The following is a 21696-nucleotide window of genomic DNA, read 5'->3' on the forward strand; positions in this document are numbered from 1 at the left end:
TTCATATGTCTCCTCTGGCAGGGGAAGCAGAAGCAAAATTAACAAAAGATGATTGTATCAGTCTAAACAGATTTACACTGCAGAAGAAATGATCAATAAAATGAACAGTCAACCAAGACAATGGGAGAAAATATATGCAAGTGATATTTTCCTATCAAGTGTTAATATCCAAAATATATGGCAAACTCATACACCACAACAAAATAAAGACCAAACAATTCAATTTAAAAAAGTCCATAGGTACTGAATAGATAGATCTGAATCAATTTTCTGTAGAAAACATACAGTTTGCTAAATGACACATGAAAATATGTTCAGAGTTATAAATTATTAGGAAAGTCATAAACCAAAAATGAGACAACACCTCACACTTGTCAGAAGGCTCTCAACAAAAGGAAAAGAAATAGATATTGGTGAGATTGTGGAGAAAAGGGAACACCATGGAAACTGTTGATAGGAATGCAAAGTATTGATTCCATAACATATAAACATCAAATTTTCTTCATCCAGTTTTCTGTCAAGGGATGTTTGGTTCGTAGGCCCCTGTCTGAAGGCTCTAGAGAATAAGCCCATGGGCTGAACTAATAAACAAGCTGTGAGGAGTGTTACATATCCAGGCTGGAAAAGAAATGGCCTATTCAATGTATCCTGTATGGTTGGCTGGATAGCCTATGCTGGATAAGATACTCATAGGAGGACAACGTAAGACAGGCAGAGCCGGCTGGATAAGAGATGGCCTACTTAATGAAGTTCTGTGATGAACTTTAAAACAATCCTTGATCATTTAACATCCTATGCTTACTGCAGGAGCATGGGGACATAAATAGCTTACGATTATTAACATTGTTATAACTTAGATGATATGTGAGGCATTGTGCATGATGTATATAAACCCTTTTCCTAAGAATCAATAAACAGAGAACTGCTTCGCTTATCTCCACACAGTGTTTGTGTGTATATTATATCGTGCCTCTGACAGGTTTAATTTAATTTGTTGGGAGTAACTTAAAAAGATGTTGCATTATATACAATACTCTTTCTGCACCTATTGAGATGATTATGTGAGTTTTATTTCTCATTCTATTAGTGTGGCATGTCATCTTTATTGATTTGAATATTTTGAAGTTTCCTTAAACCCAGGGATAAATCCCTTTACTCATGTATGTGTATGATACATTAAAAGTTTTATTGCATCCATTTTGCTTGTGTTTTCTTGAGAATTTTGGCTTATATGTTCATGAGGGTTATATTATATATATTGCATATAATGTCCTTTCTAGCATTTTATGCAAATATAGCTGGCATCATAAATCTAGTTTGGAAACTTTCACCCCATCAAATTCTTGGAAGATTTGGGGAAGAATTGGTGAAAAATTGTCTTCAAATATATGACAGAATATACCGGTAAAGACTTTTTGTAAATATTTTCTGGTTTCAGAGGTTTGGATTACTGATTTGCTCATACACAGTTTTGCTATATTTAACTTTCTAATTACTTCTTGATTCAGTATTGGAAGACATATTTCTGGGAATTTGTCTTTTGTTCTAGGTCATTCAAATTGTTATCTAGTGGTCATTTTTTATGATGCTATGCATCTCTACAACATCAGTGTTAATATCTTCTCTTCTATTTCAAATTTTATTTGTCTTTATTTTCTTAGCCAACCTAAACTTTTGTCCAGTTTATGTTTAAAAGAATCACACTTAGGTATATTTTTTGTTATCTTTTCAATTATTTCTCTTGTTATTTGCCTTACTCTCATTCATTCAATTTTCTTCTTCATTCTTTCTGTTTTCTCCTAGGTTCTTGATGTGTAAAGTTAAGTAGCGTGAATCTTTGTATTACATTCATTATTAAATATTATTTATTTATTTATTTATTTAATTTGTCTATTTATTTACTTATTTATTTTCTTATTTACTTATATATTCATTTATTTATCATTGAACTACTTCCATTTACAACGTGTCAATCTGTGGTGCATAACACAGTGACCCACTTCATGCATATGTTTGCATGCCTATTAAATTTAACTTCACGATATTTAACATACTGCCCTGTGTCATACAATAGACATTTTGAAAATATTTATTTTTATATATAGTGGATAACATTTATAAATCTACAGCTCCCAAATATATCCTATCCTTGACCATTTCGGCAGTTACCATAAGATTATTATGTAGATCTGCAAGTGTGTTTCATAGTTGTAGATGAAATCATAGTGTTCTCATCCAAATTTTTTTTTTAGGTTTCTCCATGTGTCATGCCATGTATAATTTTTCTTTCTCTTTCTGGCTTACTTCAATTAGAATGACACATTTTGGGAGATATATTTTGCTGCAAATGTCATTGTTTTATCAATTTTTATGGCAGAATATTATTCCATTTTGTAAATAAGGCATAAATTCTGTATACTGTCATCTGTTGATGGACATTTAGGGTGCTTCCATGTCATGGCTTTTGTATATAGCACTGCTAAGAACATTTGTGTGCAGGTGACATTTTGAATTAGGGTCCTCTTTTATATATACCCAGGAGTTGGATTGCTGGATAAGTTAAATATACTTTTATTCTTTTGAGGAATACCCATCCTGGTTTCCACAATGACTTCAACAAACTACATTCCTACCAACAGTGTAAGAGGGTTCCATTTCATCATAGCTTCCCCAGCATTTATTGTTTTTGGACTTTTTATTGACGGCCATTGTGACTAATGTGAGGTGATAATTCATTATAGTTTTGAATTGCCCTTCTCTGATAATGAGAGTTAGCAATTTTTTTTTTCATATTTCTATGTGGCATTTGTATGTCTCTAATGGATAATGTATTGTTTAGGGCTTCTGTGCATTTTCAGATTGGGTTTCTTTTGTTTTGTATTATTATTAGGTTGTATGAACTCTATATTTTGGAAATTTAGCCTTTGTCAGTTGCATCATTTCTAAATATTTTCCTTAATCCTGTAGTTAGTCATTTTGCTTTGTTTATGGTTCCCTTTGCTGTGCAAAAGCTTATAAGTTTAATTAGGTCCAATTTTAATAATTTTGCTCTTACATCCATTACTTGGGTAGACTGTACTAGGAGATCATTGCTGAGATTTATCTCAGAGTGTTTTGCCTATGTTTTCTTCTTGGAGATTTACTCTGTCTTGCCTTACATTTAAGTATTCAAGCCATTTTGAGTTTATTCTTGTGTATGGAGCGAAGGAGTGTTCTAACTCCATTGCCCTGCTTGCTGCTATCCTGTTTTCCCAACACCAGTTGGTGAAGAGATGGTCTTTTCTCAGTCATATTCTTGGCTACTCTGTCAAAGATTAATTGAACATAGGCCTGTAGATTTATTCCTAGTCTCTCAATTCTGTTGCATTGGCCATATGTCTGTTTCTGTACCAATATCATGTCGTTTTCATTATTGTAGGTCTGCAATAGTGTATGGAGACCAGGAGGGTTATTCCTCCAGCCTCTTTCTTTGTCTTCAATATTGTTTGGAAAATTATAGATCTTTAGTGTATCTATATAATTCTTATGATCATTTGTTTCAGTCCTAAAAAGAAATGTTTTGAATAATTTGATAGGAAATCACATTAAGCCTGGGGATTGCCTTGGGCAGTATGGCCATTTTAACAATATTATTTCTTCCATTACAAGACCATTGGTTATCTTTTCAATTCTTAAAATCCTTTTTGATTTCCTGAAACAATGATTTCCTGTTCTCCATGTATAAGTCATTCACCTACTTGGTCAGAGTTTTTTTTAAGCATTTTATAGTTTTGGGTGCAGTTATAAAAGGGGTTGTTTCTATACTTTTTTTTCCTGTTGATTCAATGGTAGTGTAATGAAATCTAATTGGTTTTTGTACATTACACTGGCTACCTTGCCCAATTCCTTTTTTACCCTAAGTATTTTTTGTGAAGCTTTTACAGTTTTCTATATATAGTGTCATATCTGCATATCATGACAGTTTTAACTCTTCTTTTACAGTCTGAATCATTTTATTTATTTTTCTTGCTTGATCGTTGTGGCTAGGAATTCCAAGACTATATTGAAATTGTGAGAATGTGCATCCTTGTATTGTCTCAGGTTTTTGTGGAAAGGGTTCCAGTTTTTCACCATTGAGTATTTGCTGGCTAAATATTTGTCATAAATAGCTTTCATTATGTTGAGATATGGTCCTTCTATGCCCACTGTGATAAGAACTTTTATCACAAATAGGTGTTAAATTTTATCAAATGCTTTTTCTGCATCTACTGAGATGATCATATCATTTTTGTCTTCTCTTTTGCTGATATGGTGTATCACAATTGTTTGATTGATTTGCAAATGGTAAACCATCCTTGTGTTCCTGGGATGAACCTAAAGTGTAAATGGTGCATGATCTTTTTTTACATGCTGTTGGATTCTGTTTATTAATAATTTCTTAAGGACATTTACATCTATGTTTATCAATGATATTGGCCTATAGTTTTCTTTTTGGGGTAGTGTCTTTTTCTGCTTTTGGTATCAGTTTGATATTGGCCTATGGTGTCAGTTTGGGAGTACTCTCTCCATATCAATCTTTTGGAAGAGTTTGAGGAGGACTGGTATGGATTTTTCTTTGTATGTTTTATCAAATTCCCCAGTGAAGGTAATTGGGTCTGGATTTTGTTTGCAGAGAATTTTATTTTATTGATATTTCTATTCGATTTCTGGTGATCTGTCTGTTCAAATGGTTAATTTCTTCTTGATGCAATATTGGTGGGCTGAATGTTTCCAAAAACTTCTCCATTTCTTCCTGGTTGCCCAGTTTGTTTACATACAGTTGCTCATGGTAATCCCTTATGATATTTTGCAAATTTGTTGTACTCTTTGTATTTTCTCCATTTTCATTTCTTATATTATTTGTGTTCTCTCTCTTTTCTTGTTGGTGAGCCTGTACAGAGATTTGTCAATTTTGTTTACTATTTTAAAAAATAATTAGATTAATTTTTTTCTATTTTTTAATCTCTATTCCAAATCTTCCTTCCATGGTCTTTATTTTTTACATCATTCTGTTGACTTTTGGTTTTGTTTGCTCTTCTTTTCTTGATTAGTTTACATAGAATGTTAGATTATTTATTTGAAATTGTTCTTCTTCTTTGACGAAGGCCTTTTCACTATGAACTTCCCTCTTAAGCCTGCTTTAAGTTTTCCATAGAATTTCTGCTGTGTTTTGTCATATTTCTCAAGATATTTTGTAATTTCTTCTTTTACTTCATCAACTCTCCCCCTTGTTTTAGTACCATGTTTTTTATTCTGGATGGTGTCATTTTTTCTCCCTGTTTTTCTGTTTCATGGTATTATACTCAGAAAAGATGCTTGAAATATTTTTTATCTTCTTAAATTTGTTGAGGCTTTTTCAGAGCCTGAGTTCATAATCTTTCCTAGAAGATGTTCCATGTGCACAGAAAAGAGTGCATATTCTGTTTTGGGGAGAATTACTGTTTTAAAAATATCAACCATCTCCAATTATTTTATAATGTCTTTTAGTATCTTTGTTCCCTTATTAATTTTCTGTGTGAAAGACCAGTCCAGTGATGTAATGGGGAGTTATAGTCTCCAACTCTGATTGTGTTCCCAGGGATTTCTGTCTTTTTATCTATTTGTATTTGCTTTATATATTTAGGGGCTACTATATTGAGTGCATATACATTAATGAGTATAATACCCCCATTTTGCATTGTTCCTTTAATCATTATATCATGTCCTTGTTTATCTTTCTCTACGGCCTTTCTTGTAAAGTCTCTATTGTGTGAAGTCAGTACTGCTAGTCCTGCATTCTTCATATGTACATTTGAATGGAATATATTTTTCCATCTTCTGACATAAATTTGATGTGTGTTCCTCTCGCAAAAGTGGTTCTCTTGTATTTGTCATAATATAGGGTCTTGTTATATTATCCCATCTGACAATATATATCTTTTGATTGAAGTACTAAATCCATTAACATTTGCGATAATTATTAATAGACTAGTGTTTATTTCCATTTTTAACTTCATTTTCCAGTTGATTGGTATTTCCTTTTTGTTCATTTCTTTTTCTTTTTGTGGCTTGATAAGTATTCTTTTATAATCTTGGTTTCTTTTTTGCTTTGTGAATTCATTGTAAGCTTTTGACTTATTATTACATTGTTTTATATTTATATTGACCTATGATATTTCTGTTTATTTTAACTGATAATAATATAACTCAAACCCATCCTGCAGAGAAGAGAAACAAGAAGAAAACACTCTGTATTTTCATGTTTCAGTCAGTGACGCATAAACTTTTGACGTCCTGTTTTACAACATCATATTTATTCTGTTGTAAGTCATTGTAGCTATTTCCTTTCTAATTATACCTTTCTCTTTTCTATAGCTTCCTGCTTGTTTTTTATTTAGAGTAGATCTTTCATTATTTCTTTTTCTCTTGCTTAATTCTTTTAGTATTTGCTTGTGTGGAAGCTATTTATCTCGCCTTCTACACTAAAAGGTAGCCTTGCTTGATAAAGTATCTTAGATTACAGCTATTTTCATTCAGGACTTTGAATATGACTTGCCACTGCCTTCTGCCTGTTGTATTTGTGCAGGAAATGTATTTACAAATACAATGTATTTAATTATATATATGTAAAGAAAACCTACAAATAAGTTAACAAATAAGGAGAAAACCTATACATTAAAAAACAGAAAATATTGATGAATGAAATTAAAACTGGTCCAAAGAAATGAAAAAAATCTCTTGTGTTAATAATGTGAAACAATGTGGTTGCAACAACCCTACTACCCAAAGCAATCTACATTTAGTGTGATTCATGTCAAAATACCCATGATATTTTTCCATTTAATAGAACAAATAATTTCAAAATTTATATGTAACCACAAAGATCATGAGTTGCCAAAATAATCTTCAAAAACTGTATTAAATATAATGGTGTAAAGTTCTCTGACGTTAAATAGTCCTACAAAGCTTTAGTATTTAAAACAACATGATACTGGCTCAAAAACAGACACCAATGAATTGAAGAGAATAGAGCAACCAAATATAATCCCTCACATCTATGATCTTTTAACCCATGATAAAGGAAGCAAGAGTATAAAATGAAGAAAAGACATTCTCCTCAATAATTAGTGCGGGAGATTGAACATGTAAAAGATAGATTAGAATATTTCCTCACAATGTATACAATCCATGAGCACAGAATATCTTTGTATTTATTTTGTTTGCTTTTATTTCTTGCACCTGTAATTTATACATCTATGCTTAGATCTTTTATTTCACTTATCAAATTTATTCATATTTTAATATTTTTGGTATTAATTTACACACAATTGTTTCCCTAATTTCTCTTTCTGATAATGTGTTTTTAGTATACATAAATGCAACGGATATTTGTATATTGATTTTGTATTCTGCAAGTTTACTAAGTTTGTTCATTATTTCTAACAGTCACTGGAGGAGTATATGGAGTTTTCTATCTATGCATAATTATGTCATCTGTAAAAATTTTACTGCATTTTTACAAGTTGGATGCCTTTTATAATTTTTCTTGACTACTTGTTCTGGCTAGGACATCTAGTACTGTAATTTAGGACTTCTGAAAATGAGCTACTTCTTCTTATTACTGGGCCAGATGAAAACATTACTGTATGTTAATATTGAACTTGATGTTAGTCATGGGTTTCCCATATATGGCTTTTATTATGTTTAGTTACATTCAATCTAGAGCAAATTTGTTAAGAATATTTTTATAAAAAAAGGTAATATCCAATCTGTGAATAATTTTCCTACATATTTTCAGATTGTTATTTTTGAATTCTTTGTTTTCTAATGGACGGTATCACATATATTCATTTACATATGTTAAGTAATATTTATGAATGAGGACTAAACCCAACTTAACTATAATTTCTAATACTTATAACGTGCAATAAATTCAGGTTGCTATTATTTATTTAGAATGGAATTTACAGATACTGAAGGAAAATTTTACATTGTAGCTTGAGGGTACATTTATTTATTTAAAAATTTTATCTCCCATTTTGAATTTGGCTTATGTTTAACGGAATTTATTTCTAAATAAGTATATAAGTATTGGTAGAACTGGATTTACTACAGTTTACTGATACAGAACATAGCTATTATTACAATTAGTTCACAAGACACTTGCCTTAAAATGCCGTATTATACTTACAATGACAAATGTTTCAGGACTGAGAAATATGTTGCTTCCTAAAATGCATTACCTGGTCTTTTCCACCCCAACCCACATACACTGTTATTTCTTTGTTTTTTGATTGTTTGTTTCCCCCTTAATGGAGGCACATTTATTGAACCCAGGATATTGTGCATAAGAGTATTAATCAACATCATTTTGGAACACATAACAGAAGCCCCAAGGGTATGTATTATATAGATGACAAGAAAATTTATTAGTTCTATGCACTGAGAAACCTCTGAGTGAAAGAATGGCAAAAACAAACATTTGTAAATATACAATAAGATTGTCTCTCTTGTAATTTTAAAGTAGTATATTAAATTACATTTGTTTTACTTATAGCACTGAATTACAATTTAAAACAAAAATGCCACCCTTTGGGATTTCTTAAATTTTAATGATTATTTTAATCTAATTTTATTTCATAAATATTTATCATTTATTTATAAACATAAAAAATAAACATATTTATTCTTCACATGTTTTGAATATAGAGATACATATTGTAAAGTACACAGATAAATAACTACTTCCATTTCCAAATCAAACTAAGTTTCACTTTAATTACAAATGTTGATGAAATCATTATACCATTTCTTTACAGTTTTTACACAAATTTCACTTTAAATTCCAAAACTTTAAAATTACTATAGATATTTTGTGCATTATTTATACTCTGTTCACCAATCTGGTATAAATTTGTGTACAAAAGGATGGAGATTGGTTTTATTTCATAGACCCCAAAATTAAATTATTTAAAAAGATTTTGTGGGAATAAGATTTGCAGATAACACTATAAACATAAGCATCCTATATGTTTCATTTTAACTGGATGAATGAGAAGTAAACAGTGGCTGAATGTTACTCTTGGGTTGGTAGGAGATCAGTCGCTTTGTGATGTGACAGCTTCTCAGGTTGAGAACCATTGTGATGGCCTAGCAGTTTATCTGTGCAAGACTGCCAAAGCTGCATTTGTAGCTGCAGTGCTCAAAATCATGCTGATTAGAAAAGTAGCTGTGGAAAAATTTATTTGAGATGGCACATGTTTCTTCAGAAATTCAAGATGTGTCTCATAAAGATGAACAAACTGGTTCAGGAAACCCCGGTAGATCTCTATTGTGTGATCAAACATTCTCTGGGGACTTGGACTTGAGGTCTATGATTGAGGAAAATATTTTCCAGACTTTCTCTGAAGAATCCATGATAAAAAGACCATGTTACACACATTGTGTCTCTGAACCAGATGAAGATAATAATTTTCGTTCTCTGACATTTCCCAGAATACTCTGGAAAATGACTGGGAGTGACCAATTTAAATCCATCTGTTGGGATGATAATGGAACCTCTGTAGTGATTGATGAAGATGTCTTTAAGAAGGAAGTTTTGGAAAGAAAGTCCCCTTTCACTATATTTGAAACTGGAAGTATGAAAAGTTTAGTTAGAGAGCTTAAGCTTTATGGGTTTAGTAAAGAGTGGCAGAATTTTCAAAGATCTGCTTGTCTAGCTGACATTCTGGCAGAAGAAAAATTAGTCTCTGTTTTAAGCAAGATATTCAGAAATATTAGTTACGACTTGGTAACTTATATATAAAAGTTTATTTTGTACATCAATCTATGGTAATATAAATGTAAAGCTAGATTTTGAAAATTGTATAGAACTACTAAGACTAAAATCCTTTAGTTTTTCAAAAAAATGAGGACAGTGCCTTAAGTAGTCAAGATTATGAGAAACTTTGCTTGCAACTATGAATCACACCAGAAATCTAAATAAAGGTATTAAAGTTGCTTTAAAAATTGGAATTCACCGTTGCTGCAAATGTTAACTTCTTAAATTTGATGACTACAAAATTTAAATTTGTATTTTCCAAATAAGGAACTTCAAAATATCATCAGCATTGTTTATATTTTGATGATATTTTCTATGCACAGTAAACGTGAAATCTGAGGTTTTATTAGTTAGGCTTATTGTAGTCTTGTATTTTGGTTTAAAATATTACTAAAATTTTTCTCCTTTGGTTGTAGCTGCAATTCTATCATTATCCAAATTTTAAACGAGTCTGTCCCCAGCTTTTAGTGAGAATAAAAAGAAGAGTTGGGATTAAAAATGCCTCTCTGGTATCTTCATTGGATGAAGATTTCAAAAAGAAGCACTTTAAATCAGGTGGTAATGTGGATAATCTTAATTCTGGTTTTGTGGCTGACACTAGTGGAGAAAGTCCATTTTTATCTCCTGCAAATTTAAATATGAATCGAATAAGTAAGCCCCCTACTAGCCACATTATTGGTGATACAAATACCCCGATCAGAGGTGATTTTTCTCCTCCATCATCAATATCAGTTAGACCACGAGTGCAAATTGCAGTGGATCAACGTGCTATTTTAAGTCAGTTTACCACTGTCCACGGGCACTCTCAAAGCAGCTTCAATGAAGCAAATGACACTGTTGTGAACTTCATTACAACTACAACTTCTAATTCTCAATACAGCATCTTGTCTCCCATACAGAGCAATTGTTATGGACTGATGTTGGAGCCTTCTACTTTTCCAAATAGATATCACAACAAATCTGCCAGTGAAGGTCGTTTTTCTAAACTTCAACCAGGGAGCAACCCACGGATTCCAGTGCCAGGGATAGCTGATACATCAACTACCTCTCTTTCAAAGCCAACTCATCAACCATCTTCAGTTTATCAACGTCATCCTAATTAAAACTGATCTACCAGAGGACTACCAGATTATGCAAGATAACAAAGATTAAAATTGATGTTGTCAAATGTCCACAAATATCTGCAAATTTCTTATTTGAACAATAAACATAGATTTGTACCTGTATTTTCCTTATTTGTTTTAAATGGAGTTAAAATTTAAATGTGAGACTAAGTAACCATTTAAGAAAAAAAATATTTGATTGATTTGATCATTTGATGGAACAATATGTAAGTAAATTTAAATAATTTCTTGTAAGGAAGAAGAGAAAATGGAAGAATTTGGAAAAAAACTAACACATGGAGAGAGACAAATGTACTAAATGGTTTCCGGTTCATCCTTGAAAGTATTAATAGTGTTAAGTTAGGATAGGTTGGAACAGAAGGTAAATGTAGGACAAGCCCAGGGATCATGGTCTCTATTGTGTCACTCCTGGAACCATAAAGTTCACATAATGTAGTCTCAGATGGCATATTAAGCATGTGGTAGAATTTAAGAAGCAATTTTATCTATGGTCTTCTTTGTGCTGTTCTCAAAACATTCCAATTGGTGGTTTCATTTCCTGAACTAAAGAGTCTACAGTATATTAACAAGTCAATAATTTATGTTGCTTTTAGGTTCCAGCTAAAGACAAGCTTATGTCCTCAGGTTGGCACTTAATGCCTATCCATCTCTAAGCCCAGAAACTCAACTTAGTTTAGTCATTCCTTAATAAATCTGGTATCTGACTTCCTTGGAATATCTTTATGTTTCACAGTATCTGGAGATATATCCAGGCAAATGCTTGTCAACAATGTAAGCTCCAACCTTACCACTTTTGTTCCAGCTCATCCATGGACTTTAGGTATCCTCCTTTTACCTTCTTAGACTTTCCCAGTCTCAGCATGAAACCACCTCCTCCAGATGTTTTCTGTCTATCCCCCTTTCATTGTCTAACTTGGATACCAGCACTGTAAGCACAGCACATGCCACAGGATGCAATTTAATATTTAGTGAATGAAAGATACATGTTGACTTTAAGGAAAATCTACTTTCCTGAAACAACAAATCTCTCATGCTTTTCAAACTATTTCGTTATGGTGTTTACTCTTCCCCACAAACTAGCTCTTTTCATAGCCCAAGGACTAGTCACTCAAAACAGTAAGTGGAAGTAGGTAAAGTAGACAAAGTATTATTTTCTTCTTAATTCATGCCTCAAGAGGCATAAAGTATTCCATTCTCATTTGCTGGATTTCTTCCTATCTCTTCATCACACACCCACCCAAAATAGCTGATTCTCTTCCCCATACCAATAACTATACTGCCTTCTAATTAATTTACTTCTTAGAATCAGAGCTTTGTCCAGAAGAGACAGTGCCATTTCAAACTTTTAATGTAGATTTATACACCCCACAAAATTTGTGCCCCTTCTAACCTTAACACAGGAAGTATCTAAGAGGTACTAGACCCTTGGTTGTGGTGGTCATATTCAGTAACAAAATTGCAATCTAATATGTGTGGAATAGTAGGAGGTGAGGGTGGTGGAATTAAAATTTGTCCAACTGCAAGATTACCAAATTTCTGCAGATATTAGGAAATATAATATATTCCTGGAAGACTTTGAGTATTTCCCATTTATTTAAAATAAAAGGTGAAGCATTTTCAGAATGTGAAATGCCCTGAAAGGCTGGAAAAATTGTAGGCAAGGTCAGGGTGTCTAAGGCTTCTGGTCATAATCATGCAGCCAGTGTCAGCTGATAAGACTGGAATGGTAAAATTGAGTCCTGAAAATGTGTCACCAGTTGTGAAGAAAGTATTTGATTATCTGGAGAATGGGCAAATGGTCCAGGGTAAGCTCTTGGAACATCCCACCAATATGACCTTTATCAAGAGAAGAAAGAGACCACTTGCAGTAGGAGATCTGTGTATTGACAGCAGTGGTTTTTCCTACAACAGAAACATCACGCTTTTAAGTTTGTCAGCTCAAATCTGATGGTGGCTATGTTTTTGCTTACATTAGCAGTCTGGGGTTCAGATGGGCTGGTTCAGCAGCTAGTTTCCAGCTCTCTTATCAGACAGTGGGTCTTACCGTAATCATCTTAACAAGGTTCTATACTTATAAGCCAAAAGCTACAGTTTACTTTCAAAATTCAAAATCCTAAAGAAGAATATTGTTTGTTTGTCCATCTGTAGTTTTCTCCCTGGTAAAATCTAGACCATTGGCAAAAGTACAAAAGTTGGCTGGTGCTTTGAAAACTATTCTCTGTGCACTGCCCACTGAATTCTTCCCAGTAAATACTACAAATCTGTCTACCACTGTGTGTGTGTGAAGATGGATTGTTAAGTTTGTCTTAGCTGAGTCATCAGTGAAATATTCCTCTGCATTTGGCAGAATATCTGTGTATTAAGAGTTTCATTGAGCCACCAGATTTTCTACCGATCAGGGAGAGGTAGATTATATTTCTTCCAGTATACTAATTGTTAACTGTTCATTGAATCCCGAGCTGAAGCTAGGGCCAAGCCTCTGAACCCTTGAATTGGACTGAGGCAGGTACATTCTTCAGTCCACAGAGCCCAGAACAGGATTGTGTCTCCTTTTTAATTTAAGCTTACATCTAAGTTATTTTTCTTTTAATTCTCATTGTTGTCACAACTTATTTTGGCTTTGAACACCCGTTGACTAATTTATAGAGACTGAACCACTGACTTATTCCTGTTCACCTAGAAATTGCAATAATCTTTCTTTCCTTGGACTACATGGAGTAGAGTTTGCATTGTCATCATTTTGAAAGCAGTCCTCAGTCCTAATAATGCAGAACATTTACAGTTCTTTGCCCAGCTCTTGAGCGAGAATATTTGTTGTGGGTCTCAATGATTATCCTCACATTCTCTAATGCAACCATGAGAAAACACCACATTGTTATCCAAAATCAAGTCTTTGTCAGTATTGACTTCCCATTGCAAAACAGTTAAGAACTGTAGGGGTTCTGAGATTTTCCCATGCTGAGATTTTTAGCAACCTAGCATGTTCCTTTCTTACTGATGCTGTCATGGAGATGAGACCATCGGTCAGAGACAGTGAACTTTATCACTCAGCAGAAGAGCATCCATTTCCTAATCTCAGATGAATACACAGAGTGAAATTTTGATGCCTACAGAAGCAGTGGGCTGTTAACATGAACAATGTTTAAGGCATGGTAAAACTAATTATATTAGTATCTTTATGTATTATTTATTAGAATCACATATTTATTAGTATCTTTACCTAGGATAAGTATATCATAACTCAAATTTACTTGCTGCAGAAACAATCATGAGAAATATCATGGGAAAAATGAATATTGTCTTTCCATTTTTCCTTCTGCATCTATTGAGATATAAATGGCATAGAACATTGTGTAAGTTTAGGTGTCCAGGATATTGGCTTGATTAACAAGTATCTTGAAACAAATATCATAGCAACATTAGGGAGAATTCATTATCTCATTTAGATTCAATATTAAAGAAATACGATTTGCCTTTTGGTTGTGATATAAAACCTTATTGTCTACTTCCTTAACAACATTCATATATAACATAAAGCAGTATTTATTGTAATTTTCATATTACTACGGGGCATCCCTTGAACACGTTTATTTTATGGCTGGAGGTTTATAGCATTTGAGTGCATTAATCAAATTCTCCTTTCCCAACCCCTGCCCCTGTTAACTACAAATCTAATTTCTTTCTAAATGTATGTTTCTTTACGAAGTGAACATTAATTTATAAACTGTGTTAGTATCTCTTAAACATCAAACTCTTTGCAACTTTTAGTACACTTCAAACTGATAACCAGAATATATCTAGATATGATATGTTGCTATTTAAAGATATTTCGTAGTTATTTACTATTCCCCATACAGCACATTTCTTGACCCTGACTCATTTAATTTGCAACTGGAAAATTTTCTCTCTTAATTTTCATGAAATATTTCTTTTTCCTCACCCCATTTCCCCCATTCTTGTGAACAACCTGTTTCTTTGTATATCTATATCTCCTTTTCTGCTGTGTTATTTTCATTTGTTTTAAATTACAAATATGAGTAAAATCATATATCATATGTCATTCTATTTCTGAATTATTTCACTTAACATATTACCCTTTTGGTCTACAAATTTGTTGCAAATGAAAAAATTATTCTTTTTATAGCTGAGTAATAACCCATTGGAATTTTATCTGTGTGTGTGCATATATATATACATATATATTTATATATACATGTAAATATAGTTTAATCAATAAAATCAAAGATAAAAATATAGCTGTGTAGATATATATATTATAAACACACATTATCTTTATCCATCATCTATTGATGAGCAATTAATTTGCTTCTATATCCTGTCTATTGTATATAATGCTGCAGGGAATATATGTTTGAATTTATCTTTTCTGGTTAGTGTTTTTATTTTCTTGAAATAAGTATCCAGATATGGAAATGTTGGATTATATTTCATTTTTAATTTTTCAAGAAAACTGCATACTGTTTTCCACAGTGGCAGCACAAATTTACATTCACTCCAGCAGTGCATCAGGTTTGTTTTTCTTACATACTCACCAACACTTATATTTGTTATCTTTTTGATTATATTCTTTCTGACAGGGCTGACATAAACTCTCATTGTGTTTTGGACTTGCATTCTTCTGATGATTAGTGATGTTGACCGGTTTCATATGCCTGTTGGTTACCTTTTCCCCACTGTATATTCATTTTTTGTAATGGTCTAAATGACCATAACTGTCTGATTTCATTTTTAGGCATTCTTTGTGTGCCATTATTCCCTTTGTTCTGTGCCACTACCAAATTCTTTTTATTACTGTAGCTTTGTATTATAGTTTTAAATCAGGGAAAGTGATACATCCTCTTTGTTGTTTATAAAATAAATTTGTATTTATGGTTTGTTTTTTTCTTTTGTTATTTGTTTTAGTGATTTCAACAATTTTGTGTTTACATGTAAATTTTAGAATTATTTATTGTAAATTATGAAAATGCCCTTGGTATTTTGATAGGCACTGAATTTAATTAGTGTATTTTCTTTGCTAATACTGTCATTGAAACAATATTATTACCTCATCAATGAACACAATATATACTTTCATCTGTTTGCATTATCTTCAATTTCTTTTATAAATATTTCATAGTTTTCTGTGTACAGTTCTTTTACCTCCTTGATTGGATATATTTCCAGGTTTATTTTTTTTGTAATGCAACTCTAAGTGAGACAGTTCCCTCACTTTCTCTATCTGTTAGCTTGTTGTTAGTGTGCAGAAATGCAAGATTTCTGTATGTTAATTTTACAATATGAAATTTTATCAAATGCATTGATAAGCCCTAGTAGTTTTGAGGTGCCATCTTAAGGATTTCTGTTTAAAGTATGTCATCTGCAATCAGATACTTTTATTCCTATTCTAAATTAGCCATATTTTATTTACATTTATTTTGGATAACTATGGCTAGAATTTCCAATACTATTCAGAATAAAAGTTGAAAGAGTGTGCATTCTTGTATTTTTCCTGTCCATAAAGGAGATGATTTCAGCTTTTAATCAGTGAGTGTCATGTTAGCTGAGTTCTTGTAATATATGATCTTATCTGTGTTGAGGTATGTTTCCTCATGCCCAATTTGAGGAGAAACTTACTCATAAATAGATACTGAATATTTCAAAACATTTTATGACTCTTTTGAAGTGAGCATATTATTTTTTTCTTCAATTTGTTAGTGTGGTGTATCATATTAATTAATTTGTGGGTAATGAATCGCTTTTGCATCCCTTGAATAAAATGGACTAATCATACTGTATAATCCTTTTACTGTATTTTTTTCATTGCTAACATTTTAGTGATGATTTTTACACCTATGCTTATCAGTAGTATTTAACCTGTAATTTTTTGAGGTATTTGTTCCAGTTTTAATAGTAGTGTGATACAGAAAGTTGGGGTAGGAAGCCTTCCTTCCTCTGCAAATTTTTGGAATTCTCTGAGAAGTATAGGTGATAGCTCTTCTCTAATTGTTTGTCAGAATTCACCTGTGAAGCTGTCTAGGCCTGGAATTTTGTTTCTTGGAAGATCTTGTTTAATAACTTATTCAAATTCATTAGTGATAATCTGTTCATATTTTCTCTTTCTCATTCCATCCTGGAGATTATGTCTTTTTAAGAAATTGTCCATTTCTTCTTGGGTTTCCATTTTATTGACATATAATTTGTTGTATCTTCTTATAATGTTTTGTATTTCTTTGATATAAACTGTAACTTCCATTTATTTATGAGCTTATTTATCTGTATTCTGGTTTTACTCATGAGTCTGGTTAAATTTTATCATTTTTATCTATCTTTCAATAGCCATTATTTAGTATGATTGAATGGTTCTATTTTTAATCTTTTTATTCGTGTATCTTATGATCTTTCAGCTGTCTTTCCTTCTACTAACAAGTTTATTTCATATTTTGCTACATCATCTGTTTGTACGATTATGTTATAAGAGAGAGATATTTCTTATTTGAATAAGTGGGATTATTTTGCTATATTCATCCCTATTAATACTGCTTTTGCTATACCCCATGGACTTTGTTTTTGTTGTCATTTTCTTTATATATATTTCCTTTGATTTATACAGCAATCCATTGGTTGTTTAATATTGTATGATTTATAATCTAAATTTTAGTATTTTTCTTTTGTTTTTTCCTTTAGAAAATTTCTATTCTCCCAGAATCCATATGTTTCTTCACAAAACAAGGAGAAAAATAATAATATTCAAAATCAGAAGACACAAATTTCCTAAAATTATTTTTGAAAAATGAACAAAGCTGTGGGTATTACCCTCCCTGACTTTAGAACATATTACAAAGCTACAGTATTCAAAACATCAAAATTTATCACTAAAAGACACACATAGATCAATGGAACAATATAAAAAGTCCAGAAATAAACCCACACACATATGGTCAATTAGTCCACAATGAAGGAGGCAAGAGTATACAATGGAAAATTGGCAATCCCTTCAACAAGTAGTTCTGGGAAAACAGGACAGTACATGTAAAAAGAAGATGTATGAGCATTTCCTTCCATAGAATACAGAAAAAAGGATTAATTTCCTTAATGTAAAACCTGAAACTATACAATTTCTGACCAAGAACATGAGGAGAACTGACTTTGAGATAAATCATAGCAATATTTATTTTTGATATGTCTCCTAATTAAAAAAAGGAAAATTAATAATAGTTTTAAGTTTACTAAGGAAAAATTAGATTTTCTACGTGATACAGGGATTCTAATTCTTGTATAAGTGTGAAGTGCAAAACTGTTTTCAGAGCAAAGGAAACCTTCTACAAGAAATATGACAACACATAGAATAGAAGGAAAAACTTCAGACAATGAGACCAAGATGGTGTTAATAGCCATAATATATATGTAGCATATTAGACCCAATATTTTAAAACACATGCCCCATCTTAAAAACACTTTAAGGGTCTTCATGTAAACTTTTCAAAAACAGACATGTGGATGATTTTCATGCACATAAAAAGAAACATAATTTTGCTATTCATAAGGGAATCATAAATCAAAACCAGAATGAAATATAATCTCACAGCAACCAAAATGGCTATTAGAAAAGTCTTCAAATGACAACCATCAAAGGATAAAATGGAGCCCAGGTACACTGTTGGTGGAAATAAAAATTGATGCATCCACTTATATAAAAGTATAAACAGTGCACAAATAACTAGAAATGGAAGCATTATATGTTGCAGCAATTCCAGTTTTTGGTATAAATCTGTAAAAACATGAAAACATTAACTTTAAAGGATATTTTACCCCCAATGTTCTTTACATCATCATTTATAATAGCCAAGGATAGATGCACAAATCAACTTCCCATCAAGAGATGATTGGCTGAAGTAGATGTGAGATATAGGTAACATAATAAATAGTCATTGCCATATCAAAAAATAAAATTCTTCAAATTGGAACAATGTGACTGGACCCAGAGAGTGTTGTATATATGAAAATAAATCATACAGACAAAAACACTTTAAGTTATAACTTACATGAGAAAATTAAAGATATAAGTGTAATAATCATAAAGAAACAGTAACATAATCACATATATATGTGTACTGTTCCAAGTAGTGGTTTCCTTTGGGGACAGACAAGAAGGATGGGGAAGACAGAAATATGCAAGCTACTAGTTATAAATTAGAGGAGCAACAGTGCTATATTTACAGCACAGAAATATTTTAATAATTTAAATGATTTTAAAGAAATTATAGGCATATATTTTAGTAAAATGTGCGTGTATGTGGGAAAAATATTGAAGAAAATAACCCAGGAAAATAAAATATTTTGTAGTACTATGACATTAAGGGGGGTGATTTGTTCAATTTCTTTATTCTTCTTATAATGTCCTTATTATAATTTAAGCATTTAAATGAAAAAGTATATACTTTGAAAAAAGTGACATAAGTTTAAATTATTTCTGTCTCTCCCCTTAAATCTACAGTCAGTAAAACGTTCACATCTCAACAAAAATAACTACAACACAAAACAATACTCCAGAACGCATATGTACAGCTGACGTTTGGTGGGCTAAAACACATAAAGGAGGCTCTACTGAGGGAAGAGAAGATTTGGTGCCTGCAACCAAGGACCACTGACTAGGGTATCTGAGCCTACAGGTTCAGAGAACCCAGTAGAAACAGGGTCTCAGTGGTTCACACAGCTTCAGCCTCAAACTGCACCAGTACTCATGGTCACAGGTAACTAGGAGGGAGCCACAATGGAGACAGGAATTCCATCCTTCAGACACTCAGACATTCATGACATTGTCCTAACTCCCAATTCATATTGGTGGAGACAAGTTACCTTGCAAAACTTGTCATGGGAAAGGCACTTGCCTGATTCCAATTACCCACCTGTCTTTGCATGTTTCCTCAATGTGTACACTGAGTCTCAAGGCATATCAGATAAAAGGAAGTGTTCACCATACCAGTGACAAGAGTGGCATTAACTACCGGAGAATTCTAAGAAGTGACAATGAAAGCACATCTTTTATCCAGACAGTAACGACTGGAAAGTGCCATTTTGAAATGTTATCAGAGGTAGCTCAGGTAAGTAAAACCAAAAATTGTGCAATATTGCAAACTACCAGAAAACAAAAGCAAGGTCTTCAACTCCCAATCTGTTATTTAGTGTCATCAGAGCAGTAAATTACCAAGACCATGACCAATCACAGTAAAATTATAGGGCATGGTAACATACAGATACACAGACACAGACACCAAAACAGACACAGTCACACACGAGCACACACACGCACACACACACAATGTCAACCCTGCAGCAAACTTAAAGTCATGGTATATTGCCATATAATTTAGACTCCAAATAGGTGTCATACAGAATCTCAATACATAAAACAAAACTCAGATATAAGTTTAATGAGCTTAGGAATAAATTAAATGCTGATAAGCAATACATTACCAAAGAGACTGAAACTATAAAATAACCAAACATAATTGGAGGACGAGATGAACTCAAAAACTGAGACGAAGAATGCAACAGAAAGCACTGGAAGCAGACTGCCTATGTGGAAGAGAATTTACCAAGCTGACCAATACAAAACTAGAAATGATAGAAGAGGGCAGAGATACAAGATATTAAAAAGTGAGGAAATTCTACAATAGCCATCAGACTTCTTCAGGAAATGCACTTTAGTGTGACATCCTGGAGGGAGAAGAAAGTTAGAATGTAGCTGATGGTTTATTTAAAGAAGTAATAGTTGATAACTTCCCAAACCTGTGTAAGGAACTGATATACAAGTCCGTGAGCCAACAAAACACCAATAACTTTAAGGCAAAGAGACCTTCAAGATACGTCAGATGCAAATTGACAACTCAATGACAGAGGAAAATTTTAAACGCAGCCAAAAATTATTATAATAATCTACAAAGGAACCTCATTAGGCTTTCAGCAGATTTCTCAGCAGAAAACATTGGCCAAGGGTAAATAAAATGACATTTTCAAACTCCTGAAATAATAAACCTCTCACCCAAGAATACCCTACCTTGCACAGTTATCACTTAGGTATAAAGTGAAAATAAAGTCTTTACCAGACAAAAAAAACCTGAATGAGATGAAAAAACAAAACTGAGACACCTTATACGGGGTGCAGAAAAGAGCTCTACTAAGAAAAATAAGAGAGCAAAAATATGCAAAACATTGAACAAAATGCTAAGTAGACACCATGAGAAATTTGCAACTGTTTCTTTGGGTATGTTTTTAAAAGCTTCTCTACTATATGTATTCAAGAAAGAAAAATAGGAAATCAGGGGCAATAAATATATATACATCAATCTGGTAACAACTTCACAAGAATAAATGAACTAATTTGAGACAGTAATATTAAAAGATAAAGAGTAAAAATAAATCAATATTAAAGGAGCTGCTATCAGCGGAAAAAGGGCTAAATTATACATGAGATGTTTTATTTTTAATTGAAGTACAGTTGATGTAGTATATTGTGCAGTTTCAGATGTACAGTTAAGGGATACCAACCTCTTTGTGGATAATATTGCATTATAAATTATGACAATATTTTTAACATTAAATTATTCTAAGTTATTGTGTATAATTCCCTGATCTATACAGATTATCTTGTTGCTTCTCTCCTTTATGTATTCTACATTATATCCCTCAATATCATACCATAAAATTGCACTTCCCTTCCACTTTGGTAAAGATAAATGTTTTCCCATATATTTC

At 32.2% G+C, this 21696-nt stretch overlaps 1 long non-coding RNA gene across 1 annotated transcript in view; it reads left to right on the forward strand.

Annotated features, from left to right (window-relative positions):
- LOC140693855 (uncharacterized) overlaps window positions 1–11043 on the forward strand; it is a 36638-nt gene extending 25595 nt beyond the window's left edge. Inside the window, exon 4 of the long non-coding RNA XR_012069558.1 lies at window positions 10717–11043. This is a non-coding gene — a long non-coding RNA (uncharacterized lncRNA). The remainder of the gene's footprint in view (window positions 1–10716) is intronic.
- The last annotated feature ends 10653 nt before the right edge of the window (window positions 11044–21696 follow it).

Source organism: Vicugna pacos, unplaced genomic scaffold, assembly GCF_048564905.1.
Source record: "Vicugna pacos unplaced genomic scaffold, VicPac4 scaffold_20, whole genome shotgun sequence".
Classification (NCBI taxonomy): Eukaryota; Metazoa; Chordata; class Mammalia; order Artiodactyla; family Camelidae; genus Vicugna; species Vicugna pacos.